Source organism: Palaemon carinicauda, chromosome 5, assembly GCF_036898095.1.
Source record: "Palaemon carinicauda isolate YSFRI2023 chromosome 5, ASM3689809v2, whole genome shotgun sequence".
Taxonomy (NCBI): Eukaryota; Metazoa; Arthropoda; class Malacostraca; order Decapoda; family Palaemonidae; genus Palaemon; species Palaemon carinicauda.
This window is the reverse complement of record NC_090729.1, coordinates 159,899,101-159,909,151: the sequence shown is the minus strand read 5'-3', so window position 1 is coordinate 159,909,151 and position 10,051 is coordinate 159,899,101. Positions and strand designations below refer to the sequence as shown.

Here is a 10,051-nt window from a genome sequence, read left to right as displayed (position 1 = left end):
ATATATATATATATATATATATATACTACATATGTTGGCAATGTGTATTCAACGATGATTGCCACCATTATACGACGTTGGATCAGAACAATTCAAGACATTTCCCCATGTATCCCCTTCTTTTCCATTACCTCCTCCTCCTCCTTCTATATTACCAGTACTTTACCAGTCTCATACTCTTTTATAACAATTCTGATTTCAACACAATGTTCACTAGCCTACCGTCGTTCCACATGAGAAAAATTAATAGTCTGTTTGTCCTCACATATTTCTACATACTTGTGAAAGCGACTATTGACCCCATAAGGAAGGGAGTTTATTGGATCTGGAATAGAAAGACACTTGAGTTAATTGATGTTCGAGTGCTATTAATTGGATCTGTCTGGTGACAAGGATTGTAAGGCATGTCCACGTGGAAGAAATGTTTCAAAAGAATTGGGGAAAGGAGCCATTGTTCTTTTATATAACTGTGAAGGTGATAGAAGCAACGCGAATAATATTAGGCTTATGGCATTTCTTGTTATGGTTTTGATTAGGAAAGTTAGACGGATGAGAGAAGTGATGATGGCGGAACTCGAGTTAGGAATGACACAAGGAAGAGAATGCGGGGATAAAAGGATTGCTAGGGAAAAAGAAACTATTCAAGAGGTTTAAGAATCAAAGGGAAAGGTTGTATGTAAGGTACTGAACCTTAAAATGAATCTTATGCTTCAATCAATTGGGAGGCATTGTAAAGAGCGTAGAGGATTTCTGTTATAGAGGATAAAGTTTCTGCAATTAATTGAGTGTTCTTATGATAGTAAAAAGAGCTCATTAGAGCATCCAGCGGGGAAAAAATTAGTTTGGCGTAATAAAAAGGTTTAGGTAAAAGGGGTTTTTTCATCATGACTGTTCAAAATCACATGGTGAAGTGGTGAGAAAAATCAGAAAAAAACAACTTTACAAACAAGTGACAGTTTGAAAGATGAGAAGATTAAAAGTAAATAAGAGAAAAAAGTAAGGTTATAAAGCTAAACAGAAGCAAAGAAGATAGAAAGGGGAATTTTATTATAGGGTATGGTAAATGGAAGCAGTTAATTTGCATATGTATTTTGGAGTGAATGAACTGGATGGTGAATTAGGCACAGAATATTCGACGTAAGAAAACTGGCAGCGTGTGCGAAAGAACGGGAAAAGCTTAGAAAGTCTTTGAAATCCAAGGTCGGAATGCATAAACAGATCCTCAAGACAACTCCCAATTATTAAAGGGGAGAGTAGATGTTGAATGCAGTGAGCCTCTCTCCTAGAGCTACCAGAAGAATTGGAACTATTATGATGAAGCGTGTTTTGAATATATGTGGCTTAGACAGAATCTTGCAGGGTGAGAAATGTATAGAAACGTACAGGATATTTTAAGAATCTTGAAGTAAGCGGAAGGTTGGATTAGAATGTTTTTTAGTAGTCTGATAATGGGGAAAGAATAAAATATTTTATGTTGGTGATTTTAGTTTATAATTCAGAAGCGCTAACAAGGAGGAGAGGGAAACCTAGAAAGTGGTGAATAAAGTGTTTCAAAGAGGTTTTGGAAAGGAAGGATCTTAATATCCAGGAAGCAAAAGAGCAGACTCCGTGGGAAATAAGAGATGAATGATAAGCTTTTGTTGAAGTTCCGTAGCATGTATGGTTCAGCAGTGAAGGTATGAATGTCGTAGCAATTGAAATTTTGTATAAATACACAGTTTCAAAAATTAGGATATGTAGAAAATACTTGGAATTGAGAGAATGGTGAGGAAAGGAGTTTGTTCGTCATTTGAAAGTAAAGTTAATGAATATGAAAAGAATAACGAATTTCAGAAAAAAAGATGCAAGGGGAGAGATTCAGTAGGACTTGCATGCACTTTTGGACGGTATAGATTAAAGATGTAATATTATAGATATCTGTTGAATGTGGAGAATAGAATAGAGGAAGAACTGAAGATTTAAAACTGCGAAGAGTTATGAAAGTTCAGAAGGTTTGTGGAAGTACTTGATAAATTAAGAAAGGGGATTTCTTGGTGATCGTGTCATTGAATGACAAACCATGGTTGTTAAGGTATGTCTGAATAAGGGAAAGGTTCTAATGCAATGGATGAGAGGAATAATTGTTGACTTGTATAGTATAAAGGTAGAAGTAATAAAATCAGGTGTGAGAATGTCTCCATGGCTTGAGAGTACATTCAGGCACACTATTCTATCTTTTTTTTTCTCTTCATCTTGTTTTTCTTTTTAAACAGTGCGTTGGGCAGCCTTAATAGAAGGGGTATGGATGTTTGGTGGTTTATCAAAAGGTTGACTTTTCCCTATCTGTTCCTTTATCTTCCTCTCTGGTAGTCATTTTCGACACCATTATGAATATCCTTCCTTCAGATGGAAGTTGCTATCCTGGAGGATTCTAAACTCACCATGGTATGTCACCTCCGCCATGGCTAGTTTTATCCGACATTTTATCTTTAGTCTATGAGTTGTATGTGTCACCCTGTATATAGACATGTGCATATTGTTTTTGTTATCATTATAGTTAAGCATGTTTTTAAGTATGATGAACCTCTTTTGTTGTTTTAGATTCTTAATCAGTCTGGAGATATTGAGCAATATCCGGGACCAGTGCGTCCTAGATCTTACTAGTGTCATCTGCTGCATTGCTATGTTCGTGTACTGTATGGCAAGATTATATACCTTATAGTTGTCTCTAAACTATAATATTCTATGATGCTCAGAAACTTTGGTTTTTCAAATGAGGCACTCCTCTGAGCTGCTTATTTTAGGTTTTATGAAACCAATAATTTTGAAATGGGATACCATTCCCAATGTAATAGGAATGGCAGTGCATGTTAGGAGTGAATATCCTGCTTCTCACAAGTCTTGCTTTGAATGGGGATGGCATGAGGTTCAGGTCATAGAAGTCTTTGGAAGGTATTATTATTATTATTATTATTATTATTATTATTATTATTATTATTATTATTATTATTATTATTATTATTATTATTTGCTAAGCTACAAACCTAGTTGGAAAAGCAGGATGCTATAAGCCCAAGGGCTCCAACAGGGAAAATAACCCAGTGAGGAAAATAAATCTGGAAAAACTATAAAAACTTGAAAATATGAAGAGGATAGAAACTTGAAAATAACGAGAGGAAGAGAAACAGATTGAAGAGTGTGCCCGAATGTACCCTTAAGCAAGAGATCTCTAACCCTAGACAGTGGAAGACCATGGTACAGAGGGTTTGATTTTGGAGTGTCCTTCTCCTAGAAGAGCTGCTTAATATAGATATAGAGTCTCTTTTAATTGTGTTCCATCTTTCGGAATCCAGACTTGGATGATTCTATATTTCAATAGTTTTTACCACTATGGTTAAGATACAAAAAAGATGATAGAATACCTCTTTTGTGATTTCAACACTCACCAGTAAAGTTCTGGTTTTCCCACTCATTGCCATGGCTAAAGAACTTTGGACTCTTTCCCTTGATCAGGTTATGAGCAAATCATACTTAAAGCTATTCATTGGTTTGACAACTTCTTGGACCTAGTATTCACTGACGCTTCTGGTGTTGATCCTCCCGTTAGGACGTCTGATATGCCTTGGTTTCGTTAATAATTAAGAAGGAGCAGCCTATACTTGATGTGTCATACTCATGTAAGATATAATATATATATATATGTATATATATATATATATATATATATATATATATATATATATATATATATATATTTCTATATATCTATACATATACTTATATATGCATATTTATATATACACTGTATATATATATATATATATATATATATATATATATATATATATATATTTATGTATATATATATACATATATATGTATATATATATTTATATATATATAATATATATATATATATATATATATATATATATATATATATATATATATAATCTCAAGCGGACTGGAATGGCATTTTGAGTGACATTTTACGTTTGCAAAGCCATCAACCCCTTATAATGTCAATGAATGAGATAACCGAGCTGTAGTCCAGGAGCTACAGGCTCCTGGACAGGTCAAGGGCAAAGCCCAAATGTTGGGTCGTAGGTATGACGAAAAAGATTTATAAGATTTTTGAGGGGGATTTGAGGACTTCTGATAAGATTAACTTTAAAAAATGCAATACATGCAACAGATAAAATAATGACATAAATCCACATACCTGGTTAAGGTGACGCAAAAAAATTCATTTTCGCCAATAATTTATTTTTTCTTGCAATATCCCCCTTTACATATTATGGTGTTATATAGTTATCCAGTCAGGAAATGATTGTAGTTTCTGGCACATGAATACTCATACTCGCATTGAAAATAATCAGTAAGACACATTTCAAAATTCCAGTTCCTGTCCAATTCTAGTAAATGCAATATACAACATAAAATACACCACAGCTGCTCGAGTAAGATAATTGTCCCTTGTTACGTTGTCCCTTTGGTTAATCAAATCAAAGAAACTATTCTAAACTGCAACTGCCATGACTATAAATACTACACATGGTGCTTAATTTTATTTACATACCCAACAAATGTATTTTTTTTTCAATATTATCTCTTATGTTGCATGTCGTATAGTCTTGATGCACTTTTCATGTAGGCTGTCGTGTATCATCGATACATTTTATTATTATTATTATTATTATTATTATTATTATTATTATTATTATTATTATTATTATTATTATTATTATTATTATTATTATTATTTTGTCAAGGCAGGGAGATGTTGGTAACTGCTTGAGTACGTGACTCGAGGCTAAAATACTTGAGTCTTACGCAAGATGCGTGAAAGTTGACAGGTGTGCATTTGAATTAGTCACTATTGAATTAAAGTATTGAACCTGCTGTTCTCTTGAGTGAGAATCTGGTCAACATAATTGATAGATGTATCCCTTCTTGTGTTAAGACACCTACTGGAAGACAAACACTGGTTCAATGAGTACTGAAAAGGAATACAATTTGACCATAAGAGAAACCGTTCCTGGTATAACAGAGGAACATAAATGGTGAGCTACCCTAGAATATGCTCCTTTTAGTGTAGACTTAACATTTCCTCCTTTACTTGAACCAGATTGCTCTTTTTAGCTGATGTGTTTGACAGTAAGCAGAGTAATAAGACACTCGATCTTCTTCATTCCTGTTTTCCAGAGGCTAAACTTGCTAGTTTAGCTCATCTGTCCCGTGAAATTGGTGGACCTTTCTGCTTATGAAGGTGTTCACCCAAATCGTATTTTTCCTTTGTTTTTGGTTTTATAAAAAGTTGTCTGTTATTTTTTGTAAAGTTATCAAGTAAATTTTACATTTGTTAGGGGGTTAGTAATGTTATCCAATTAGGTAAATGTATTTCTAACAGCTCTAGCCCTGCTGACTACCGCCCAATTTCTATAGTATCCAAGTTTTCAAGGACCTTGGAACATATAATGCCCTTCTTGCAAAACCCAATTATGTACAGAAATCCCTTGATTGTCTAAGGTTGTTATTGATCTCAGAATATTTTATATTTTTATTCATTACTTCTTCTCCCTAGCTTATTTATTTCTTTATTTTCTTTCCTCATTGGGAAACTTTCCCTGTTCGAGACCTAGGGTTGTATCATCCCGCTTTTCCGACTAGTGTTCTAGCTTGACTAGTAATAATGATAATGGTGATAAACACGAAATTTTAGAATAAGAAAATTAATAATGAATAGACTGTGAAATGGAATATGTTTTCACAGGATACTGTGTTGACTAAGAACAGCGATGATATAATACAGTGTGTTTACAGACGAAGGAAGTATCCAGCTTTTGGGAGCAAGGACTGTGTTATGAGAATAAATGGAAACTAGAAAGATAACACAATGATTAGTGAAAGAATGAATGTGATGGATTTTAGTGTGAATAAAGCAACATAGTTGAATGCGTGTTACAGATTGAAAAGAAGCGAAGGAGATATTTTTTAACGAACTTTCATTATAGACGTATAATGTTCAAGCTGAATATAAATAAAGAAAGCTGCTGAAATAGTTTTCATACTAATGAGAGAATGAGAAGTGTTGGGATATGTAGAAGTGGTAGAACAGTTAACGTAGGTGAAAGAGTCTATCAGGCTATTCTGAATTGGTTCAGTCATGTGGAATTTATGAAAAGAAAAATTACGTTTATTGAAAATAAATGTCCATTTGATATTCAGAATGAAAAGAAGATGAAGTTCTAGGAAGGATTGGATAGATAGTGTGTGAAAGGCTTATGTGAAAGGAAAGTCCTTATACCTAGGAATTATAAGTGTGTGCAGCGGAAGGGTGTCAATCAATTTGATTATGTAAATAAGGTTCTCTAATGGGTGAAGTGAGCTATTGACGTATTCAGAGCCAGTAGGAGCGACACGTATATCTTACACTTTTCACTGGCAGCTATTTCCCCTTTCACATTCTCATCTCTTATTCATGTAACGTAATCAAGAGGAAATATTTAGTTTACAAAAGTCACTCGATATCAAAAGAGACGTACTTCTATGATCTCGCTGCCTTTGAAAGCCAGGTGGATCAGCCGTGTAGGAAATATTGTGTTAGTTTATTTGCTGTATTTAACATTGCTAGGCTGGTAGCAGTTTTATCATTAGTGTAACCCAGGAAATCGTTTGATATTATTATTATTATTATTATTATTATTATTATTATTATTATTATTATTATTACTAGACAAGATACAACCGTAGATGGAAGAGCAAGATGCTATAAGCCCAAAGGTTCCAATTGCGAAGAATAGCTCAGTGAGGAAATGAAATATGGAAATAAATGAACGATATAACAAGTAATAAAAAATTAAGATGAAATATATTTAAAAAAAAAACATTGACAACATTAAAACAGATAATTAACATAAAGACTATAAAAAGACATATGTCAGCATTTTCAACATAAAAACGTTTAATGCCAGTTGGAACTTTTGAAGTTCTACTGATTCAACTACCCGATTAGGAAGATCATTTCACAACTTGTAGAATACTGTGTAGTATTGAGCCTCATGATGGAGAAGGCCTGACTGTTAGAATTAACTGCATGCCTAGTATTACGAACCGTATGGAACTGTCCAGAAAGATCTGAATGTAAAGGGTGGTCAGAATTATGAAAAATCTTATGCAACGTAACGTGCATAATGAACTAATTGAACGGAGATGCCAAAGATTAAGATCTAGATCAGGAATAAGAAATTTATTAGACGGTAAGTTCCTGACTAACAAATTAGGATGAGAATCAGCAGCTGAAGACCAGATAGGATAAACATACTCAAAACAAGGTAGAATGAAAGAATTAAAATACTTCTTCAGACTGATCACCAAAATTCTTAATAGATTTTCTCATAAGCCAATTTTTTTGTGTAATTGAAGAAGACACGGATCATATATATATATATATATATATATATATATATATATATATATATATATATATATATATATATACATACATACATACATACATATATATATATATATATGTATATATGTATATAAATTTATATATAAATTAAAATAGTTTATATAATAATATATATAGATATATACATATGCACAGTATGTATGTTTATTCGACAATAAATGGCCGGTTTAGGGTATTTTTTTTAAAGAAAACGTTGCTGATAAATTAGTTCTAATAATTGAAGGTTCCGTCACAGGAATCTTCCAAAAGTTCCAATCATATTTCCCGTATTTCATTATATCATAAATATATATCAAAGAAAATATTCTTAACCATATTTTTTTTTTCAAATGGTGTATAACTTATAAATACAGTATTAACAAATTTCAATCACTTACTGTAGAGGTCTGTGTTATATCTAGCTATTCATTCAACTATCAAACTGTATAGTATGTGTGTATATATATTTATATGTGTATGTATATATATGATTTTAGGTAAATTTCTCGAATGCAATTTCTCGAAAGTCAAATTCTTGAACTCAATTGCTCGAAAAATAATTTCTCGAACTATCATCTTCTCGAATCCCATATTTCTCGAAAACTGATATCTATTTTTTCTAGAAAATTGAATGGAAAAATTTTCATGTATTTCAAGGAAAAATATATCCTTTTGGGTTGAGAAACCCAAATGTTAAAAATTTATTGTAAATGAAGGAATGAAAAAAATACAAAGGTTATAATTTTATTGTACGAATGAAAATATTATCATTTAGAATGAAATACAGTATTACAATTTAATCCATCAAAATGAAATGTTGTATGCTACACTTTGTAGATATTCTTCGACAGGCCTCTCTTCGTCTTTTTATTTTCTGATTTCCACTTGTTTTATACACTCATTTTCTTTCTACTTTGTTTTTCCATACTGTATAATTTTATCTAGAAAAAATAAAGCTAATATCTTTTATGACGCAAAAGTGTGATTACAAATAGGTACGTAGTGTATCGTGCATTATACGTACGCCCGTACATACAGGATATCACGGAATGCTAATATCCTTTTTATAAATTGGTCTTTGGCGCTTATGGGATCCTTAGGATTGTGTTCGAGAAATATACCTCTTTGTTTTCGAGTAATTGACATTCGAAAAAATGATAGTTCGAGAAATTATTTTTCGGTCAATTGAATTCGAGAAATTAACCTTCGCGCAATTGATTTCGTGAAATTTGCCTGACACCGTGTATATATATATATATATATATATATATATATATATATATATAATATATATATATATATATATATATTATATATATATATATACATATATATATATATATATATATATATATATATATATATATTTATATATGCGTGTATGAATGCATATGCACAGAATATGCTCGCCCACACACACACACACGCATATATATATATATATATATATATATATATATATATATATATATATATATATATTTACTGTATATATATGTATATGTATATATATATATATATATATATATATATATATTATATGTGTGTGTATGTGTGTGTATGCGTGTGTTTGGAATCATCCTTTTCTTTGAGCTGCACCATTCTTGAACATAATAATTGTAATCCCCGTAACCGTTTTAGGATTTTGTCCATTATCCCTAATACTTTCCTAGTGCTTTTTTTTTTTATCATTTTTAGATTGTCATATGTGATTTTAAATGTCAAACTGTTTTCAATGTTGCGTCCAGTGCTGGTTTCAATTCTCTTTTTTTTTTCGAACAGTTTCTGAGGAAATTTTTTCAAGTTATCCATGATGTCATTAATTTTGTCAAGGTCTGGTTTATTTGTAATACTCAGTAATTGGCATTTTTTGTTTCGCTTGTTCTCTACTGAAGTTGCTACCTAACGTATTCTGCATCACAGTTTACTCATAGCGTAATTGCTATTAATCCTGTCGTAATTGTACCCTCCATATTCACTGACGAGCAGTTTCTAATGCACTGTGCATTAACTATGTATAATAGGCTGACATAAAGCTCTCTTTATGATTTATATGTGGAAGATATATTTTAATATTGTTACTGTTCTTAAAATATTTTATATTATTTGTTCATTACTTCTCTTGTTGTATGTGTATTTCTTTTACTCAGTGGGCTATTTTTCCCTGTTGAAGCCTTTGGGCTTATAGCACCCTGATTTTCTAATTAGGGTTGTAGTTTAGCTAATAATAATAATAATAATAATAATACATATATAGTTTTTTTTATTCAAAGATGATTACGGTATTTCATGGAAGCACAAATATTCTTTTTATTCTTATTTATTCTTAACTTTATCTATATCTTTTTCCTAACTTTAGAACTTTATCCCACCAAATACCGGGAAGCTTATTTTGCTAGTACATTCTAGAAAATATTGTCATTCCCTCATTAAAATATATGAGGCGGCTAATTCTATATATCTTAATGATAAGATCTTCCGCATGCCTGTCTATTTTTTTTTTTTTTTTTTACATTTCCTTTTTCCAAAGGGATTTTAGCCTAATTAGATATTTCTTCAGTTCATTTTTATTATTTTCAAACTAACTAAATATTTCTAACTATCTCTAGCGAGCTG

At 31.5% G+C, this 10,051-nt stretch overlaps 1 protein-coding gene across 2 annotated transcripts in view; it reads left to right on the top strand.

The window, feature by feature from the left end:
* The window catches only part of LOC137641567 (procollagen-lysine,2-oxoglutarate 5-dioxygenase 1-like), a 252,332-nt gene that overhangs the window by 169,724 nt on the left and 72,557 nt on the right, over positions 1-10,051 (top strand). The gene's annotated exons all lie outside the window — the stretch shown is intronic.